The following is a 20,926-nucleotide window of genomic DNA, read 5'->3' on the forward strand; positions in this document are numbered from 1 at the left end:
CAGAGGGTGTCTCACCCCGGCTCTTTAAGAGCAGCTGCCGTAGCCGAGCGAGCCCGAGGCCAGGGAGCGGCTCGCCCTGAGGCCCGTTTTGTCTCTTCTTGAACCAGCGAGTCCTGTGGTCCCAACAAGGCTTTGAGTCTGGGTGGCGCCCCCGTGGGAAATGCGCTCGGATTTTACGCAGGGAACTTCAGCAAACAGCTCCTTACATCTTGCTTTCCCAAGTGCGTGTCCGATGGGCGCTGGATGAATGTTCGCCTTCTCTCACACTTCTTCCTGTCCTAATGGTGATAAAGCAGCAAGAGGAGAGCTCCCTTTTCAGAAAAGCTGATCGCGCAGTGTTCACGTGGAACGCAGGCTCCTTCATGTAAAGCCGTCATCAGACTGTATCTCGTTTACTGCAGAGAAAACGCAGCATAGTGCTTAAGAGCACAGACTCCAGAGACAGATGCCCAGCACGGCCACAGGCTAGCTCTGTGACCTTGGACAAGTGGCTCAACCTCTCTGTGCCTCACTTTCCCATCTTCAAAATAGGGTAATAATAGTACTTAACTCATCGGGTTATTGTGAGGATTAACTGAGTTAATGTAGAATGGTGCTTAGCCTGAGATAAATGTTGCATTTATTGTTAATTATTGTCATTATTTTTATAAGATGGATTCCATTGAGCACTACAGGAGATTTGCTGGTTAACGGCGTTCAGTCTTTGACCTGTGTACTCATGCCGCAAGCATCGCTCCCGGGCTCCCGGGACCGTGCTGGGCGCCAGGGCGCCTTAGCCGTTTGCTGTCTGCAGGGCGTTTCTCATCAGTGGGGAGAAGCTTCGAGTCCTTCCTCCAGGTTGAGCTGCCTTATTTCTGCCGACACAGAGCCTCGTCCAGTGTGTCCCGCTACCAGTGACGGGCCCTGGACGCAGCTGCAGAGAAAATGTCACACACACACAGACGAGGTCAGCGGGAGAGAATGAGCCGGGTATGCTGGTGTAAGCGCTCCTGTTGAAGAATTCGTCTTTTCTCATCTGCCAGCTTTCTTGGCACTTTGGAACGTTGGCAGTTCCTGGGTTTTGTGCAACAGATGAACAACAGATTCAGGATTGTACTATTTCCTTCCGAACCCGTTAAGCACTTTCCGGGCCTAGGTAAGCGTTCAGTGGCAGCAGTAGTGGCAGGCAGGGGGAGTGACTACGTTTCCGTCTTGTCAGTTGTGCCTAATCTGTGTTAGTGGGGCCAAGGGGAGGACTGGGGTCACGCAGGTGGCCACAGATGCACGCCTGGGGAAGCACTGAAGCAGGAAAAGATGTCCCCAGCCGTCTGCTCAGGCAGCACCATTATTTTCTATCCCGCTGCTCTGCCTGCAGCAGACACCTCTTCTCCTTCCTAGGAGAGCAGCTCTTCCCTGGCAGAGGCTGGGTGGTCTGCGCTGCACCCACTCTGTGCACAAAATCAAATCCCATGTTTTCTTTCTTCCTCAAGTTCAGTCAGGGACAACATCTGCCTTCCTTCCCTGAGATGAGACCAGCTGGCGTGACACCACCCTTGAAGCAAAGGTGTCGTCCGCAGTTCACGAAGGATTTGAGGGCCTCAGTTAAGTACCCCTTCCATCCTGACCAAATGCCCATGAATGCCAGGGAAGTCACATTCAGAGGAAACAGACTGAATGAGAAGAAAGCAAAAGTTTTTAAGAAGTCATTTGTAGGCATTTTGATAGTATCTCTTTGTTGGGATAAAAAAATAATAATTAAAAGCTTAAAAATAAAACCCAAGTCTATCGTAGCATTCGGACATCGTTCCTTCCAGATTTGTGGTAATTGATGCCAGGCAGTGGTTCTCAATCAGGGGAACGTTTACCCTGCCGGGGGATGTTTGACAGCGCCTGGGGACATTTTTGGTTGTTGCTGTTGGCATTTAGTGGATGGAGGCCGGGGCGCTGCTAGACATCCCACAGTGCCCAAGTCTGCACCTCACAGGGGGTGACTGTCTGGCCGTCAGTACCCGGGTCGAGACACCGTTACCAGGATGGACGCGGGGTTACAGCGAGTTGACTTCTGTACAACATGAAACACCACTTGCTGGGTTAACTCCTGACAGATACAACCTGAAGAGGGACATTTAACATAGTGACAGCCTCCTGGTGAGTACTTGAGTGATCACCTCACTGGCTAAAAATCATTACACATTTTCCTCTATGCAGTAAGCTGCCCCAAATCCTCCTTTTGTGTCATAAAAGTAATTATCACTATTATGAATAGAAAAGCAAATATTTATTGAGCAGCTGTTAACCTTCCGCAAAGTGGGGATGTCCACCGCCCGAGGGGACTGGCGATGGGAGGCCCGGGACGTGCTGTGTGCAGGAAGCATGCAGCCAGCGGACAGTGCGGGCGGACCCGGGTGCCTGTGTTACGGTCGAAACTGCTCATCTCAGGCCGGGAGCCGCCGGCAGTCACGGAGCCCGAGACTCGGGAGGCCATCCCGCCGGTTGGTTGAAAAGCTGGGGCTAGGCGCTCTTACCTCCTTACCTATGATCCACAGAGAAGCACTGCGCCAAGTCGCCGTCCGCATCGGCTCAGCCCTCTGAGGAATCCAGAGCGGATGCGGGGGTGGGCCCTGGGTGGTGCCCTTGAGTCGGCCTGTCCGTGGTGATGCGCCTCCAGGCTGTCTGCCCATCCGCGGGGTGCACAGAACAGGCTCCCCAAGGCAAGCTCGTTTTCCACGGCCGAAAGACCCCAAAAGCTGTGGAGAAGGGCAGAGGTCCTGCCATTCTGAGAAATTCAGTCCTAGTTCTTGGACCTCAATCTTTGGAAGATCTTGAAGACTTTGTGCTTTCCCTTGACCCAGACTTTCCCTCAGGCAACAGGAGCCAGGGCGCAGAGCAGCACTGTGGAGGGTGGGCTGCAGCCCGTGGTCACCCCTCGGCCATCCACAGGCTCCCCATTCATCTGGCCATAAGTGGGCCGCGGTCTCTGAATCCTGCCCCTTTGAGCAGTCAGATCCCATGGCAAGTGCTCCCTGTCTCTTCCTGATGTCCCACAAGGGCAGGGAGGCTCAGGAAGGAGAGGATGCCGGGAGAGAAGGAGCATGGAGTTGGCGACATCACACCATCTCTCGGCGTGGACGGCAGCCCCATGAGGTTGGGGTGGTTGTCCCCCAGCAGGAAGAGAAGCTGAGGCGCTGAGGTTCAGTAGGTGTCCACGGTTCTTCAGCTCATCAGTGACAGAAGCAGGATTTGTTCCAGACCGTCTGACAGCAGAGCCTGAAGGTCAGCGGTCAGTGCTGCCTGGGAGAAAGAGCCTGCGTTAAGGCAGGCGGCTCAGCCGCTTGCTGGACTGTGTGACATCAGAAGGGCAGCCTGTGTCTCTGAGCCTCTGCTTTCAAACCTGCAGTTTGAAGATAATATGTGCGGAGCCGGGTGCACAGGAGGGGCGGCCCATCACCACGACTTCTGGTCCAGGCGTCCAGCGACACTGGCCATACGGAGCTCTGTGCGCAGAGGACAAAACCCCAGTGCAGTGGCCGAACCCCGGTGTGCGCAGAGACTGGCAGAACCCGCGCGGTTTGGCGGTGCGGGCGGGCACCAGCACGCTCTGGGTTACCCGCTCAGACTCGCCCCCTGTGAAAGTCTACCCACACCCGAGCTTGTTCAAACGTGCCCCAAACTGCCTGCCCTAATGCGTTTACGCAGTTTTCCCGTGGACGGTGTTAAACAACACAGCCTCTATTTCACACCTGAAGTGCAATTGTTCAGCCTTTAGCTTGACCACAGTTGTGAAAATCGGGGCATTATCTGGCCGCCGATAGAATGAAGCAAAACGTCCCTTCTCCACGCCTGGTGAATTCCTGTCTGAAGCAGCAGGGTGGCCCGAGGCAGCCTGATTTCTTTAATCATCCCAATTAACTAGCATATAGGGTTTTATCTAAATACACCAGGAGAAACCGCGGTCGTGACAGGCAAGGGAGGCGGCTGAGAGCGCTGAGGTCCCGGAGGGCGGACGGCGCCACTGCCGGCACCGCTGTCACCTCTCTTCTTAAAGCAGACTCCGGCCTCGTGAAGGAAGGAATGCGCGTGGACCGATCACGGCCTCCGGCTCTGCGCGCCCTTCTCTTACTGTCAGTTTTTCGCCCTGGGATCTACGACACCCCCTCCCACAGGTCAGGTGAGGACTTCAGGGTCAGTGCAAGGTGTCACAATGATTTCACCCCCTCCCTGAAGCATGAGGTCCCCGAGAGAATAGTCCCAATTACGGCCAAAGGGGCGTTTGGCACCTCGATGGCCGAGAAAGGACGCACCAAACCTCCATCAACTCAGCCCGCGAGTGACAACCTCAAAGCCACTTCCACCTGTGCCAGGCATGGCCTCGGCTTGGGGACTCGTGTGGCCTTCTGGTCATACCCATTTTCCAACCCCAGGCCTCCCAACCTCCACGTTTCTGCTCTAACTTGAAAAACATAGTGATTTCTTTGAAGCAAAGAGAAGGAAAGAAGGAAGCCGAAGAGTGGACTCAGGTCGTTTACTTGTGGGGTGGAGGCTGACCCCTGGGGTGGTGGCCGGGCCAGGAGGACCCTGTGGTCGGGTCTCACCAGGGCTTGGCCTCAGGGGTCCGTGGTCCTGCTGGGTGAGCGGTGAACTGGGCGGCTGTGAGATGAGGGGCAGGGGCTCCTTCCAGGGCCATCGCTGGGCTCCCCACACAGCCTGGTGCTTCTCGGCGAGACACCCCGTGAGAACGCCTCTCCGGAAGCCGGGGGCTGTGTGGAGACGCAAGCAGCTTGTAGACCTGGGACCTGGCCATCCAGGTCTGACAGCCGCTCTAAGTCCTGGGGCCCCAGCCCTGGCTCGGGCAGCAAGGAGCCTGATACCTCCCCGCGACTGTTCTGAACGTGGGGTGAGGCGACGTCTGTCTAGGGCTTGGCGCATGGTGAGCCGTCATCAACTCTGGCTTGTGTCGCTATAACCCAGACTGCCATCGTGGCTTTCCCTGGGAAAGCAATCGTCAAAGAGATAGTCAGATGCTAAGACTACAGGTGAAAATGGAGCCAAAATTAAATAGTCTAAAAATGTGATGTCTGGGGGAGTTGGGGGCCTCACAGAGGCCTTAGAGCAATCAAGGCCTGTTCCATTGTCCTTCCTGATAATTTAATGGATGGGACAAGGAATGAATAAAAAGGCATTCTGAGCTGAAAAGGGAAGTGCCACATTATTTCCACATTGCTAAGTGTTGGGGGTGTATGAACCCTTCAGTCCCGGCGCGAAGGCCACTGTGTGGTTGGAGTGTCCTATGTCAGAGGGTCGGACGGACGTGGGTTCCAGCCTCAGCAGCCCTTTGGGGGCCTGGAGCAGGGCATTTAATCTCTCTAAACCTTGGTGTCCCCATCCGTGAAATGGGGACAGGAATCTATCCTTCAGTGCCATTGTGAGAACTGCACGGGTGAATGACTCCAAAACGTCCCCACGCTGGCCTGCTAAACATGTGTTTTCCCCTCTTTGTTACAGGAGACATCGTTTGCTGTCTTGGGGGGAGAAGGGAGACAGAAACACCAGACGAAGAAACCCTGATCTTTTAACACGGTGGCTGGTGCCCCCGGCTTCCCCGATGTCCATATCTGGGTAAGACTTTAAAAGTCCATTCTCATTGTTACTCGGTCCTTTTTCTTTCTTTTCCCGTTTACCATTTAAAATATTAATTCTAGCTTTTACTTCTGAGAGGAAAGAATGTGCCCTCACAATTTCAGTGATTTAGGCGGTACCCCCTTCTTCAACTTTGCCCGCCTTCTGATTGCACCGTGCGCCTTCCTGGCTTTGATTTGACTGATGGAGCCATTCAGAGGGTTTGATTACAGCAGGGCTAGGTTGGTGAGTGATTCTTTTTTGGTCTGATTTCAATTGCTTTTCAGTAGCAGCAGGTGAATTGGGGAAACCGAGAAGGAAAAACAAATACGGGTAAATAAAGACAGGATAACAGTACCCAGGAGAGAACACAGGTTGTTTACACTGTGCCTTTTTTTATGTTGGTTTGCCATTAGAAAAGAAAAAAGCTGCACTTAAAAAAATGGATTTGAAGAAACACCTATGGCTGAACAGGATGTATATGAAACATTATGAACCAAAAATCACCCCTGAAGGCATGTGCGTTTCCAGAGTGCACGGTGCTCTCACGGCTGTGGTCTTGCTTTCCCTCCACATGGTTCTGTCTGGTCAGTGCCATTAACTCTTTCACAGATGACAAATCTGAAGCTCAAAGAGACAAAATAATTCTCCCCACAGCCAGGTAGCCATGCTGGCTGGAACCTAGACATTTTCACCTAATCCAGTGTCCTTTTCACGACCCATAGCTGCTCTGCAAATGCCAGACCAGTCGTTCTCACTGTGCACAATGTTAAGACATGCCTTAGGCTGGGGATCTGTCTTGCAGCAACATGTACGAATGAAAAGTCATATACCTTCCCTTGGGGAAGGAAGAACATGGTTTCTCTAGAATTATATTTTTTGCGTCTCTGAAAACCTAATCAGATCAGCTGTTCCTTGTCCCAGAGTCCTCAGCCTCGGCGGTGTTTATAATTGTCTAAACTGGGGGCGGGATGACTGCTGTTCGGAGCTGGTCTGTGCGTTGTAGAATGCTCTGCAGCTGCCTGGTCTCTCTACACGAGATGACAGGAGTTCCCCCAACCCTGCTGTGGTAATCGGAAATGTCTCTGGACATCACCAGGTGTCCCCCTGAGGCAGAGCGGCCCAGATGGAAGCCATGGCCTTACGTCTGTTCAGAAAACAGCTGGCACTTACACACTGTTACGTTTACTATTTAATTATGTGAGTTTTTTAATTTTATGGAAAATTTCTTAATTGTATGGAGAACTTCCTTGCACTCTCCCAAGTCTTCACTCCAAAATCAAGGGAAAAGGAAGACACAAAACTCTTGCAAAATTGGCACACCAAAAGCAAATAACCATTGCACCATATGGGTTTATGTCTGGGTACAGAATTCTTACAAACATATTTCAGACTCAAATGTCCAAAAATATCTGCCTAATGACACGTAGTTTCAGAGTAAACACTTCATTTTTCTTCTAAATGAGCATTCAGTTTATAGAAATGGAAAACTAATGTAGTTTTTTGCTGCCAGAAACCATCTCCATGGTATTCAGGGACCTTTGCTGATTACTTTTTAGCGACATGATGTTTACATTATTTAAACCAAAAATACCAAAATGATGGGTGTGAGGATCATCTGGATTTGTCTCCTCGCCTGGCTTTAGAGCCCCCTTTCGGATCTAATCCTAAAATGAAAGAGAGGCCCCTGATGACGTGGGGAGTTGAAGGTAGTCCTCTTGTGCCTCTCAGCAAATTTCTACCAGAAGGAGCAGGGACACCTGCCGCAGGAAAGCCTCCAGCAGTGCTAGGGAGGCGGTCTCCGCCAGCCACAGCCACACGGCCGAGAACTCCCTGCAGGACACAGTGCGTGCGGGACAACCTTGCAGAAGACCGAGGGCTGGACCACAGCCCAGTATCTCCAGACGGTGGTACAGAGCCTCGAGGAGTGGAAAAGGGTGCTCCCGACGAACTTCTGTGAGATCCAGCAGCTTGTCTGTCGGTGCCCACGCTGAAGCACAGTATTGCCCGAGAAACATGGCCCCTCGGACGGGAGGATCTGGGGGCGCTGCAGACATTTGGGATCAGCTGCCTGGGTGGAGGAGGAAGGGCAGCGTGTCGCCTGGCTCCAGAGCGCTGCTGCAAGGAGGAGGCAGGATGCGTGCTCGTGGACCAGCAGTGAGGACCTTCCAGACCGAAAACGGGCAAGACAAGCCGTGTCTGCAGGAACATCACGGGGAAAACCAGAGCAGCCTTGGCACCCAGACGCTGTTCTTGGTGAGCTGCCTCTCAGCCTTCTGGATACTCTGGCACAAGGTCAGGGAGGAGAAGCAGATGGAGGGAGAGACATGGAGCGATTCAGCTGCCAGCACCCTCCAGGGGAAAGCACCCCTCACTCAGCGATGTCTTAACACAGAAAACGAGTGACCTGCGTCTGGGCCTCTAACGCTGTTCTCTCGACTAACGTGGCAGTTCTAGTTCATGCAACAGTTGATCGATCGACTGATGGATGGGTTGTCTGCCTATTCTGAAAAGCCAAGAAAGGCAGCGAGAAACAGAGAGAAATAAGATCAATAAAATGGGGCTATTTGCAAATAATAGGCACAGCACAACAGGCATTTAGCCTCACACACCAGGCACTGTGCTAAACATCTTGCCGATCTCTTTTGGCTGAACTCTTCTTCTTGCTGGCTGTGAGGACTTACACAAATTTATTTAAACTCTCTGGGTTTGCCCTGCTGCTGTTTTGGTGTCAGTGAGGCCTTGCTTTGTGTGTGAGCATACACACGGGGTACCTGGACGGGGTACATTCGCTTGTTGGCTTCACCGACCCCTAGTTTGCACTGTGAGTGACAGGTGTCCGTGTCCTTCCTGTGTCCTGCAACTCCGTCCCCCCTCATTTGTTGAAACCTGTGTTGCTTTCCTGTTATCACTGCTGATTTGGCCTCTTCTTGGTTTTCTGTCAGTTTGTTTTTTTTTTAATTCATCCTGAACCTACACTTGCCTGGTGCACACAAGTTCAGGATTTGGGGGGGGGGGCATTTCTGGTGAGTTATCTCATTTCTCAGGATGTAATAAGCTCTCCCTCCCTCAGGATCCCTGTTACCCCGAAGCCCACTGTGTCCGTCACGCAGCTACCTTAGCTTCTGGTTTTGGTTAGCATTTCTAGGGTGTATGGTTTTTTTAAACCTTTTACTTTCAATCTTTTGGGACCTTACATTTTAAATTTTTTTTGTACATAGCATATGGTTGGATTATTTAAAAAATCCAATCTGAAAATTTCTTCCTTCTAACTGAGTGGTATAATCTGTTTTCATTTATTGTGGTTTTAAAACCATTGGGGTGTGTTTGGATGATCAGGCCCTAGTGATTCTGCCCCTTCCTGTGCTGTATGTGATGGAACAGTCTTCATTTTTATTTATTTTTCAACCTTTTATCAGATTTGGAAGTTTTGCCTTCTATTTCTATTCCTTTATTGGTAACCCTTAAAATTTTAACATTAGCCATTTAACTTTCAAAGTCTAAAGTTAATGTGTATGTCATCCTTTCAAAGACTGTGTAGCCCTCAGGACTCCTTAGCGCTGATCATCCCCTCATCCTTGTTACTGGCCTTTCATTTCCACCTTCTTTATAAACCACCCAAATGGGACAATTTCCCAGAATGCACTACAGGGATTTATAGAGACGAAAAATAAGCAGCAGACATTACGAGCCCAGGAGGGTAAAATGAGTAGGTTCAAAAATGTATCTAGTAGGATTTTCAGCTACGACAATAAAGAGGAGGCAGGAGAAGCAATGCTCAAAGAGTATTAATACAGAAATTCCAGAGTGAAAGCACAACCCTACACGCTGGCGAGGCACAGGCAGCCCTGAGCAGCGCGAACACCGTAGGCCCCGACTCACCCTCCCGCGCTGCGACAGCAGGGCACCGGGGGACCGAGGAGGTCTCCAAAGCAACTCTCGGGCAGAGAGATTTAAAAAGAAATCACAATTAGTTGTTAGATTTTTTTTTCTTTTTTTGGTCAAACACAAAAGAAACTGGAAGAAAAAAACACTGAAAGCTTCTGATTGCAAAATGATGTTTCCAGCAGTCTGTACCCAGATATACTCTTACTCGAGAGGAAGAGCGATAAAGAACTTTCCAGAGGGAAGAAAACCATGAGTTTTACGTTTGCAGACTCTCGCTGAAGGAGTGATTGAGGGTTTGATCCTTCAGCATAATCTCCGTGTTGCTATGGTTACAAATTACCTCTGACACCTCAGTGGATTAAAAAACGTCTCTCTCCCTTGCCCTGATGGCGCTGGCGAGTGTAAAGCAGCAATGTGCGTCCTTCTGCTCACGTGGAGTCACTGCAGGCGGGGCTGCTGTCTCACTTCCCACAACTGGAGGGGAGATTCAAAGGAGTAACTTCGAGATACAGACCCTCAGCATTCTTACACGTGCACAAGGAGACAGTGTACATGCAGGCTGAGCACTGCATTTTTCATAGTATAAAATACTGAGGGCACTTTTTAAAAGACCAGTAAGGGAGTGGATACAAATCACGGTCTGCAGCGGAACACGACAGAGCAGAGATCAGCAAGCTCCCTGTGAAGGTACTCCCTGCAAAGCCGAGAATACCTCCTCTCTGTTCCTCTAAGGGAAAGTGAGCCAGCCCCTGCTTTGGAGCGCTTAAAATCATCGGTGTGCGTACACTAAGCAATGTCAACATTACATCGTGGCATGGGAGAAAAAGTGAAGTTTAAAAGAATGGATACAGTCTGATACACTTTATTTTAGTTAAGTATCACACATACAAACTAATAATCATACTGCACGTCATGGATACGTTCACACAGAAAAACAGAAGAATCGTAAGGAGGAAGGTGTCTGTACCTGTCAGAGCGCTGCTCACTCCTCGAGGATGGGGCGGGGGTTGGGGGGGACGTGCCGGGGACTGCGGGAGTGGTAGTGACACTTACCAGCGTTGCTTGTCCTCCCGGATCTGAATGTGAACATAGGTTAAAACTCTAGGTCGTTGTACATTTTGGTTACTCCACAAATTAAAATGTAAAAGTTTCAAAATAGAGAAAGGCAAATACCATATGATATCACTTATATGTGGAATCTAAAAAAAAAAAAGACACAAATGAACTTATTTGCAAAACAGTAAAAACAGACATAGAAATCAAACTTACGGTTACCAGGGGGATGGGGAGAGATAAATTGGGAGTTCAGGATTTGCAGATACTGACTATATAAAATAGATAAAACACAAAGGCTTACTGCACAGCACAGGGAGCTACATTCGGTATCTTGTAGTGACCTATAGTGAAGAAGAGTATGAAAATATTTGTAACTGAATCACTATGCTGTACACCAGAAATTAACACAACACTGTAAACCGACTAGACTTCAGTAAAAAAATTTCTTAAAAATAGAGTGCACACCTGAAAAAAAAAAAAGAAAAAAATACAAAAGAAAACAGTAATTAAAGAGGAAATGCCCCAGAGGGAAAGCAGGCAAAGGATGTCAGTGAAAGTCACACAAATGTGGGAGAAGATGTCGCCCTGAATAGTGGTCAGTGACAAATTAATATTTAGGACGAGTGTCACTTCCCTGCGTGCATCACTGTCCCGACGGTACCTCCAAGTATCGAGGCTGTGGGAACACGGCGGCCACGATACTCCTTGTGTGTCGTGACATTTCTCTTTGGTGTCCCCATCCCCCGCTGCCACGTACATCAGACTGTAAACTCTTTGTGGGCAAGATCCCCGTCTTTTTCTGTCTTTGGATCTTTGTGTACACCTGTCACTGTATCTATGCAAATTGGTTGTTTATCATACCTGTGTTGAGATAGACAAGATTCTGTGTTCTCTGTGTTGGGCTTAACATACTGATTTTGAAAATTGTCAGCCATGCAGAAAAACAAAATACGCCAACCATCTGGTGCTTTTCATCCCCAAAGCTTAGCACTCTGATGAACTCTCCAAGCAGACAGACTTGAGTAGAACAGAAACAAGACCTTCATTTCCCAATGTGGGGGCACGTGTTAGGAGACATTTTAATGGCAAACAGGTCAATCAGGGTGTAATTGCCTCTGATAGACACTCGAGAAATCAGAACCATTCTTCACCTAGAGCCGAGAGCCACTTGAAAAGATGACAGTCTTCCCTGCCTTTGAAAACATCAAAGACAATCGAAGCATCGACTTCCAACTGGATCATCAACATCGAACGCCCAGCGGACGAGGCGGGAATGGAACCGGCAGCCTCGCCAGGAGGAAGGCTCCGTGACAGGCCGCGCTGCACCCCAGCAGGACCGCTGCCTGGGTGCCGGTCTGGTCCGGCCTCGAGGGGCGGTGACCAGGCCTGGGCTCAGACAGGCCAGCGCTAGATGCGGGTGGCTCAGTTGCCAAGGCTTGAGGGGCATCAAAGGAATGTTTCCACCTGCTTGTGCTTCCACTGAGACCCCGCTTTGGGTTAACTTTAAACTTTCCAGTGAACTGCAGACGGCGGCCCGGAGAGGCAGCACTTTACTTCAGAGCAGACATTAACACCTGATTTGAATTAAGGTCAGCAGTGCTTGGCTCAGAGCAGAGCTGAGAAGCAGTGGGACCACCAAGAACTTGACGTCTCCGGTTAAAACTCGTCTTTACCATTGAGGGCGAGTTCTGGAGGCTCTCCTGTAGAAGACTGCACAGGCCGTTCCTGAAAACCGAGCTGTTCTACTCAGTTGTCCGGTTTGGCTTCTCAACTGTCGTCTGGCAGGAAGATTTGCCGTTTCCTTGTAGCGACTCCTCGGGGTGTTTGTAGTTGCCTTTTACTGAGATAGTTGTGGCTCCACGCGTAATTGTAAGAGATAATAATGCAGAGAGTTTCTGCATGCTCTTTGTCTAGTTTCCCTGATGCCGATGGAGGGGAGACTTCTCCTCTACCCAGCTTGGGTTCATGGGCTGGGGTCCTGCAAATTAGACCAACGAGAGACAGATTAGCAAGAGAGAAAGAGACTAGCGCCTCAGCCTGTGCGCGGCGTGTGCACACGGGAGTACTGGGTGGTGAGTGACCAAATAGGGCGGTTAGAACGTGGGCTTCTGTAGCACCTTAACAAACGAACAGTACGCTTTGCCAGGAAGTGTCAAGACAAAGGGGAAAGGACTTGAGTTTCTAGGAGCAGAATATTGTGGGAAGGTGAATACATAAGGGAACCAATGGAAGGGAAGGTCTGTACAGTGGCTTTGTTACGTGGACTCCTCTGCCGCCGTCTCAGGGCTCCTAAGGGCCTAGAGTCGTCCCTGGGAATTAGCTTCTGTCCTTCCCGGTTGGCGGGGGCTGGGGGGCACCTTTACAAATTTATTTCTTGCTTTTAGGCAAACAGAAAGAGGACAGAGAATTTTTATTGTATCTGCTGCTTCTCAGTTGCCTTCAGTTCAAAATCAAAAAATGCTGCACACACCAATGTTCCGCACCACGGGTGGACCGCCTCTGCTTAACCATTCATCCGCTGAAGGGCGTCGGGATTGCTTCCGCTTCTAGGCCGTCACAAATAAAGCTGCTATGAACCTTCACACACAGGGTTTCATGTGAATGTACATTTCCTTTTTTTTTCTGGGGAAAATGTCCAAGAGCTCAGTTGCCGGGGTGGATGGTAGGTGCGTGGTCAGTTTCGTAAGAAATTACCAGCTGCCTTCTGGAGAGGCTGCACCTTCTACATCCCCACAGACGATATTTGCGTGTCAGTTTATTTGAAAGGGTTGGAAAGCTTCATGCCCATCACCCCGGGGATCCGTCTCCCGTGACAGCTCCAGGTACGGAAAACCGAGGAAGTATATAGTCTACTGTTCTGACTCTGGAAACGCAGAGGGCAAGTTGGACGCTTATTTTGCGTTTAGGCCTAGGAGAAGACCAAGTTAAAATTATATTTATGGAAACCTAAAATTCAGTGGAAAAACACACTGGCTTGTGTTTCTCAGGCAACAATGCTTCTAATAAGCTATTTCTTTTGAACACGTGGTCATATCATCAGTACCACTGCACCGACACGCTCTCCGGGGAGAAGAGTAAATCTGGGTGGGGGGAGAGAACCTGAGCCGATAAGAGGTTAACTGAGTGGTGACAAGTAGGAAACTATTACGGCCTGAAAAGTTCCTCAGACTGGGGGCCCGGGTTGAGGGTCACAGGGGGCTCCCCGCCTGTGTGGCAGGGGAGGGCCACGGGAGTGGGCGGGGCCACGGGCCGAGGGCAGAGGTCGGCAGGATGTGGAGGAGTGTGTGAGGACCTGCTGAGGCTGAAAATTGGCGCTTCAATGTCCCTCAAGACAAACACTAAACCAGAAAGCTTTTTCAGAAATTACGTTTTTCAAAACTGTTTGAAATAATGAGATTTTTTTTTTTTTGAAAGAGAAAATGGGGACCTAACTAGCGAGCATCAAGGGGGAAAGGACTTAATAACATTTCCTGTATCTTTAGGGTCTTTGGGGTCCGTTGCCGGGAAACATTCCAGAAACCCAGTATACAAAGAGGTCAGGTGCAGCGATGGAGCTGGGAAACTTCCTGCAGAGGTGTCAGTCCAGTCAAATCTTAACACAGAATGCAGTCCACTTTTTTACAAAAACACAACTATGAAATGCTGCCTCTATTCAATCCATTTCCCATGGAAGCAGCCCCTCCAGGCGAGTGTCGTGTTTACCAGGGACTGCCATTTCAGATGCTGCTGGGGGAGTCATGGGGGCATCCTCTGGAGATCCCTGGGGCACGTGTCCCTAGAACCAGTAGGACAGCTGGAACCTTGTGGCCTTTCTACAGGAAGGGATGGGGACACAGAAGCCATTAAGTCCTTGGAAACCATTCCAGAAATCACAAGAATCTGTTAAAGCTGATTAAAATCTTCCCTCTGTAGGTGGAGAGGGGAAAGCCACGAGCTCCTGTTTTGGAGTGAGCAGACCTGGAGTGAAGTCCCGTCTCTATTGTGGACCGCTCGAGGCCTCGGGCGGTCTGGGGCGAGGCCCAGGGTGCTGACAAGCTTCAGTGTGCGGACTGGAAGGGGGCCGCACCCCTGCTCACCGGCCGGCCTGCGGGCCCAGGGGCATCACCTGTGTGAGCCGTGGGACTGAGGTAGGTCCTCTGTACTTGCTGTTGCTGCGTGGCTGGTGTGGATGCGCTGGCCGTTCCTGTTGCCGGGACCTGCACGTCGGCACCAGCTGACAAGTCACGTCTTCAGGATTCATTTATTGACTCAACAGGCATTTGTTGAGAGGCTGCTGAGCGCCAGGGGGCTCTCGGAGCTGCGGGAGGCCAGGTGCTCGCGGGCTTACGTTCTGGGGGAGAGGGAGGAATTGTAAACGTGACCCACGCAGGCCAGGTGCGGCAGGTAAAGTGGAGCCGGGGGACGGAGCGTGCAGGCGTGGGTGGAGGAGGATGCCCTGTTCATAGGTTTGTCAGGAAACGCCTCTGTGAGGAGGTGGTGTTGAAGAAGAGACCTGGAACCAGCGGGGCTTCGAGGGGACTAGTCCTGTCTGTGACGTGATTGGCCAAACACACTTTGTTAAAATACTTACTGGCATGGCCTCTTGATTATTGCTGCCTGGTATCCAAGTTGGACCTGGAAAGAGTTCCTGCTGTGTTTGCGGGAGTGCCGTGTGGTCTCCCTGTGTGCACTTAGGGGGCGTCAGGCTGGCTGTCCAGGGCATTTGGGCCCAGCTTCTCCCTGGGGGTCACTCACATGCCTGGGGGGCTCCGTCACCTCCGTCCACGTGGGCTCGCGCACGCGCTGTACGTTACCGCTGTTCCTGGTCTCCGTCCATCTCCTCCAGGCAGACCGCCGGCCTGAGGGTGAGGGCGGCCCTGATGTTTTTCCTCTCGTGTCTAGTGGAGCATAGATTTCAGAGCAGAACATTTTTCAGTCAAAGTTAGGATAATTACTGAGAAAAAAGGAAAACTAAATGGATTCGACTTTAAAAATGCATTTACTGAATTTTTATACAGCACATCTGCAGTAACCGAGTTTTTTCTCAGGTTATTGATCTGGTTAAGACAGAAAGCCACCCCAGATAGCTGAGGAAGAAGGGAGTAAGGAGGTCTAAAGGTCATCCGAGTCTGCAGCCAGGCCCACAGCCTGCCAGATGGGCCACCGGGAAGCTCGCCCTCCGGCTTTCTCGGGGCCCAGGGCCCTCCTCCCTGCTTTGTCCATGAAGCACCCCCCCCCACCCCCCCCGCTCTGCCGCCTGCATGTGCGTGGCGTTAGCTGGCCGGGGCAGGGACTCCAGCCACGAAGCTCTGTGATCAGCCTCTTCCAGCCTCACTGTTCCCACTTTCCATCCCGGGAGACAGGCTGCGGCTCGTTCGGGGCCCTGGGCCATGCGGCTGTGGGCGAGGGCTGGGGTCTGCGGTGCCCAGGTTTGGCCTCATCCATGCGGGTGACTTTGACGTGCTGCTTCCATGAGTACGCCTCATGGTGCAGGGCCGCTGCTTCATGCAGCGCGTGCCCCGTGCCTCCCGCGGGGTCCAGCATAGAGCAAGGGCTCAGCCTGCATTCGTGGGGTGTTGGTTTCACGTTGAATGTGGGGGAAAGGTGGTGATTGGCATGTCTGGTGTAACCAGCCCTTTTATGACAAGTTTAAAGTATGCTTTTGTTTCCTTAGCAATGAACTGTTCCGCACTTTACTGCCTCTGTGCTGGTGTGACCCCCTTTCCCCTTCATTTTTTGCAAGATAACTAACCCCAGTCAGGTACCCCCACTTCCTAACCAGAGGAATATTACATTTAGCACTAAAAAGTAATAACTCTCTAGCATTCGAGGTGAGGGACAGCCTTTGTGATGTCCACATCCTCAGGTGGACTGCGTCGCGTGTGCCCATGCACTGCGTCTGCTTTTCCCGTCTGTTCACGGAGGAGCTACTACTACTACCATTAATAACTGCAGGAGGGGGAGGAACATAATTCCTGTGGCTCTTGTGTGGATTACAGAACATAATGTGAACAGAGTGACCAGCACAGTACCTAGAAAAACATTCCACCTTCAGTGTGCGGTTGCTACGTGTTTTATCGACACTTTCAGCATCACCACCATTGTCATCATCAGCATGAACTTCACCATCACCAGCACCATCACCATCATCATCACCAGCATTGTCACCATCGCCGTCATTGTCACCAGCAGCAGCGACACCAGCATGACCATCATCCCCACTGTCACTCCCCCCAGGCAGGTCGTGATGATCAGTGTGTGCAGGGCAATCATTTGTGGTTTTCTGATACAGACAGGAGGACTCAACAGGCCCTATTTCTGTCATTTGAGAGGCAGTATGAGAAAAGAGCAAGCAAAATACCAATCATTTGGGGAAAAGTCTGCTTTGTGCCTGCAGTGACACACAGTCAGCTTTTAAACCGTGTTCATTAGCTTGTGGAATCTCTTGTATCCCTCAGCTCTTAAGACTCAGTTCTGACCTGGGTGAAGGCTTCAGCTCACCTTGGAAATGGAATGTGAAGCATGACCAAGATGAAAGACAGTTTGCAAGAATCCTGTGCATGGAAGTTGTCTGCAGTGTCACCATTCTTCATTCTGGGTGACTGGAAGTGCTGGCCCACTTACAAATGGCAGTCGAATAAAGAGTTTTAAACAAGCATTTTCTAGAATGTTGATTTACTCGTGGAGGAAAGAAAAATTGTCGTCTCCTGCCAAATGATTGCAGCACCTATAAAACGGTCAGGTCTCTTTTCTGCGGAAATGTCACGGTGAGATTTTTAAAATAGATTCCTGGCGCAGTGTTAATAATGTCGAGGTTAAAGATAAGGGGGAAAAGTACTTAACAACGAAAGAGAAGCAAAATACCGATTTAAAGTGGATTTCCGGAGCAGACTTGTGTTATGTCGGTGTAAAACAGATGACCTCGTATCCTGCGAACAGTTTTCTGATTGTTTTGTTTGTAATTAATCACCATCAGCTCCACAGCTCCAGGCTGGTGACCCCTGCCCTGACTTTGCTGTACAAGAGCACAGGGTCAGTCCCTGGGGAGGCTTCAAGGCGGGGAAGGAAACGGGCGTACGGAGCCTTGCAAAATACTGAAAGCAAAAGTCTCAGAGTCTGGTCTGCAGGGGACGGTTTTTGGCGTGTCCATCCAGATACTCCTCTCTTGAACTGACCCCCATGATTCAAAGCCTCCAGTGGTCAGGACTGCGCTGAACAGCCCAGACCCGCCATTGCGGTAGATTGGTGTTGGCCCCTGGCCCAGGCGGGGACAGGTCCTCTGTCCCTAGAGTTTGTGCTGGGAAAAGAGCTGGAGCGATGGAAACGGGACGTATTATTGGTGTGGTGCCCATTCGCTCCTCGATGGTCTCCAGTTGTTCAGTGTTTACTTGGAATCCATAGGTGTCATAGCACCTTTGTAACAGATTACCCTTACCTAAAGAAAACGTAATAATTAGGATGGCTTATCATGATGGAAACAGTCAATTGGGAGGCTTAATTCTCCTCCAGAAGATGTGTGGATGGAGGGAGCCCAGGGTTGGTTGAGGAACTTGCTGCAGGCTAATTCTCGTGGCCTTCCCTTCACTGTCACAGTATGGCTGCTGAGGCTCCAAAATCACATCCAGAATTCAGCCAAGGAGACAGGAGAAATATTTTTCCCCCGCCTCCTGCCTCTCTTCTCCTGCCTCTCCTAGACGTGCCCAGCAGCCTTCCTCCTCGGCTGGTTCTGAACCATCCAGTGATCTCTAGTTGTAAAGAAGGCTGGGAAAGCTTTTTTTTGGGGGGGGGGGTATTCCTAATGGAAGGTATGCAAGAAGGGAGTTGAGAGTGGCTGTTGGGTTAGCAGCCAACCATGTGGGCCCCTCTGCCTTGAGCGGCTTTGTGTTAGCAACTAAGGGATGAGGGGTCCTTCAGACTCTGGGCTCACATTGCAGTATTCGCTTTACCTAAGCCAACAGGAAGGAGGGATTTGTGGTCCAGCCTCAACAGCGCCTTCCAGAGCACGTGGGCAGCTCCATGTGCTAAGATCCCACACAACCACACGTGTCCACCCAGTACACCAGACCTCTATTCCATTTTTCCCCATTTGAAGCCATTACTCCGTCCCCCTCCCCCTCCCTCCTTCCCTCTCTCCGCAGAGGTCCTGGCCAGCACGAATGGGACCGTCACATCACCCGTGGTTTTTAAGCATATTTTCCGTGCACATCAGTGTGCAGCACTGCACGGCATCATGTCTTAGGCGCCTCTACACTGTTGTACGATGCAGCCACCCTGCTCCCTAGAGCCAGCAGCCTCCTCTTCTTTTCACTCCGCGGTGGGTGTCTGAGGTTCATCCATGTCGGCACATGTAGCTCCAGTTCTCATTAAGCGCTGTGTTCTCTGCTGCCATGTGACTAAATCATCCTTTCTTTCTCTCTCCACTCATGGACCATTAGCCTGTTTCCACTGCACTGTCATGACAAGCAGTGCCTGAGGGGCGTGTGTCTTCTTCAGCGGAGGAGCCCGCACCGTTCTGCCTGTGTGCCCAGGAGCTGGCGTTGGGGCAGGTGCGCTGGTGCGGGAGCGCCTTTCAGCAGAATCGCCGGGCTGTTCTCCGCCCCCAGCCCCGCCCCCCGCAGTGGGCGGAGCCCCGCCGGGGTGGGGGGAGGGGGGCGTGAGAAAGGGCGTCCCTGGGCTTGTTTGTGCTTTCTGCGCTCCAGCGAGTCGGAGCGCCTCTCTGTGTCCGTCTGCGCTGCCTGCGCTGTAAGCTGTCGGCTGGCTTTCGGCCAGTCGTTCGTTGCGCCCTCTCTCCTGCCTCGGGCCGCGCCGCACCTGGCCCGTGGCCCTCCTCCCCCAGTGACGGGCCGGTCAGCGCGAGGCCCCGGCGCGTGGCTGTGCTTGCGCCGTCGAGGACAGCTTGTATTCGCACATATTTTACCTTCAAGTGTGAGAGCACCTGGAGTCCCCTGCTTCAGTCGTGGTCTGTGCCTTTTCAGCCCAAGTCAAGAAGCGATCTCTGTGCTGAGTCATAAAATAGTCCATCGTGATTTACTGCGAGAGGTTTGTTTTGCTTTGAAATGGTTTCACTTTCTCATGTTTAAGTGCATAGTCGACGCGGAACGATGTTTGGGTGTGATGAAAAGTCAGGTAAAGGTCCCTGTGTCAGCCAGGGAGGCGAGGATGCCGGCCCCACCTGAGCACTGCCCGTCCCTGCTCCCCGACGCGCGGGGCAGCCTGTCTCGCTCCAGGGCCCCTCACGCCTGGGTTCCTTCTGGGCACCTGATTTTGTTCCAGTGGCTGGTTTGTTTGACCCTGAGCTAGCTCGTCCAGGGGTGGGTATTTTTACATAATAAATAATAAGCTCGGAATTTTTGCCTTGACATTGGCTGTAGTCATTTCAGAACAGTCTGATATTTGCCTGGGGTTTTATCGTGTTAAGGACACTCCCTTTTACTCCCAATTTGCCAGTTTTTAAAAACTCATATTTGGATGTTGAGTTACATTACATAATTTTGTGTATCTGTTGATGTGACTGTTCTTTAATGTGTTGGCAAGTTGAATTACATTCAGGGGTTTCTTTATATTAAGATGGTAAATGAATGCGTCTTATGGTTTAATAGTGTGTGTGTGGGCGTGCGTGTGTGTGCACACGTGTGCAGGCATCCCGTTGCTGAGATCTAACCTGGGTTCTGTAACTACGCTCAGAAAGCAGAGAATGTGTCGATGCTGTAATAATTCCATCCTCTCCTTTTGATTCTTTTGTGTCATAAAGTTGACTGTGTGGCAGAGTGACTTATCCAATCTGAAAATGTCTGCCTTTTCAAAGAGGTTACGATGTTTTAGTAGGAATATGGTGAAGTTTCCAGGACTTATTTCTACCCTTATTTTTGCTGTTGGTTTTACGTCACCAGGCACGCCCAGCGCTCAGTTCGTGGTGGAGCTGGGGTGTGTCACTTGGGGTGGTGGCCCCTGCCAGCCCAGCAGGCAAGCTCGCCTCAGCGCAGGAGCGAGTCTGCGCTCAGGGTCACTTCTGCTGCCAGTGTTCTCGTGTGTTTGCAGATGCTCATCCAGCACCAGAAGTGGCCACAGCATAAAGGGAGGCAGGTGTCCTCTTGAAGCTCAAGATGAAATTTACACACTCCAAGCCGAGCAGACGGTAAATACATTGCAGACTCAGATTTTCAGACAGGCTTTTCAAACACTGTACAAAGGAAAAAAATAAATCACTGATGAAACCTATTAAAATATCCTTGGAAAACACAGCTAAAAACAAATCAAAAGATCTGAAAGAAAAGGTGGTCTCAGGAACTCTCGTCTCAAGACTGGCCAGCCTTCCGGCGATCGTAGAAGCTCTTAGCGGCTCCTTAGCCTTGACCATTTGGTGGCGGGAGGCTCATTGCGGCAGTATTTTGCAAACAGTGCATTCACT

The 20,926-nt window shown here is 51.0% G+C and overlaps 1 long non-coding RNA gene across 1 annotated transcript in view; it reads left to right on the plus strand.

Moving 5' to 3' along the window:
- LOC116657870 overlaps window positions 1-20,926 on the plus strand; it is a 357,505-nt gene that overhangs the window by 176,395 nt on the left and 160,184 nt on the right. The window contains exons 3-4 of the long non-coding RNA XR_004313024.1: window positions 5,482-5,595; window positions 14,452-14,666. This is a non-coding gene — a long non-coding RNA (uncharacterized LOC116657870). The remainder of the gene's footprint in view (window positions 1-5,481; window positions 5,596-14,451; window positions 14,667-20,926) is intronic.

Source organism: Camelus ferus, chromosome 19, assembly GCF_009834535.1.
Source record: "Camelus ferus isolate YT-003-E chromosome 19, BCGSAC_Cfer_1.0, whole genome shotgun sequence".
Taxonomy (NCBI): Eukaryota; Metazoa; Chordata; class Mammalia; order Artiodactyla; family Camelidae; genus Camelus; species Camelus ferus.